This window comes from Fragaria vesca, linkage group LG3 (genome assembly GCF_000184155.1).
Source record: "Fragaria vesca subsp. vesca linkage group LG3, FraVesHawaii_1.0, whole genome shotgun sequence".
NCBI lineage: Eukaryota > Viridiplantae > Streptophyta > Magnoliopsida > Rosales > Rosaceae > Fragaria > Fragaria vesca.
Window position 1 is genome coordinate 27,503,681 of NC_020493.1, and position 1,252 is coordinate 27,504,932.

At 36.3% G+C, this 1,252-nt stretch overlaps 1 pseudogene across 1 annotated transcript in view; it reads right to left on the minus strand.

The window, feature by feature from the left end:
* The window catches only part of LOC101296946, a 5,692-nt pseudogene that overhangs the window by 1,227 nt on the left and 3,213 nt on the right, over positions 1-1,252 (minus strand). Inside the window, exons 11-15 of the transcript XR_184403.1 lie at positions 1,146-1,206; positions 712-819; positions 344-462; positions 200-271; positions 27-112 (exon numbers count right to left, since the gene is read on the minus strand). The product of XR_184403.1 is annotated as a ribosomal RNA small subunit methyltransferase B-like (transcript). The remainder of the gene's footprint in view (positions 1-26; positions 113-199; positions 272-343; positions 463-711; positions 820-1,145; positions 1,207-1,252) is intronic.

A 1,252-nucleotide genomic window follows, 5' to 3' on the forward strand; every position in this document is an offset into this window, starting at 1 on the left:
GAGAGAGAGAGAGGAGTTGTTATTACTGAGTAGCTGCATCAAGGAGCTGATCCTGCAAATTCTTGAGCTCTTCCATGTCCTCTAATCTCCTGTTCCAACGCAAGTCTGCCCTCTTCAAAAGTCAACAAGAAACATAGCATCAAATAGCTAAATAGAAAGTTGGTGCACAGAATGAATGTGTAATTTCTTATACAATCACCTTGGTGAGAACACCGACTCCAGACCATGGAGCATCCAACAGAACTTTGTGAAACTTCATAGTATTGTTGTCCTGGAAAAAAAGATAAGGAACATAAGAAATTCATTATTTTCATGTCCCAAAGACCAATGTATAATAACTTACAGCATAACTACGCATATCAGCATGGATAGTTGTGATGACACCATCTACTTGGTGCAACTTAGCCGTTTCTTTGAGGATTCTCAATCGCCCTTCATTCATGTCAATTGCATATACCATACCTGAAAGCCAATGATTGTAAAATAAGACAATAGTTGTGATGACACCATCTACTTGGTGCAACTTAGCCGTTTCTTTGAGGATTCTCAATCGCCCTTCATTTATGTCAATTGCATATACCATACCTGAAAGCCAATGATTGTAAAAGAAGACAAGAAAGTAAGATCCAACTTATCATACAAGAATAAGAATTCCAAAATTCTTCCAGAGTAGGTTAATATAGAAAGACAATAATCAAGATAATGAATTACCTTGGCCACTCAAAAGAGATGCCATGTAAAGAGTCTTTCCTCCAGGAGCAGCACAGCAATCTATAATGCTTTCACAGTGTTGAGGATCTACAACAGAAACTACCAGACCTGCAATGAGATTGCAGAATGCAATATAAGGAGGAGGCATATAGAAGGTCAAAACCGTAATGACTTGAAAACTAGAATATAGTCTGACGCTCTGAGCAAAATAGAACACAGGACAAGCCGAATATATATATTCCCTTTATAAACATGAATGCCCAGACAAATGATATTGTTTAAAGAAACCTTCTAATACATAAGTAGGACGTGTCTGGCAAGCAGAAATAATTGTTAAAAAAAAAAAAAAGTAAACTGAAACCCATTAATTAACTTATTCAAACAAACTAGTAATTACTACACTAATGCTTGATTAAAATAATGATAAAATTGACCTGCACTCTCATCCTGTACTGAACATAAACCTACTTTTAGCAAACCAGCCTGAATTACAATCTGAATCAACAAAATGTAGGAAGTTAGTGATAGGACCTGTACCAGC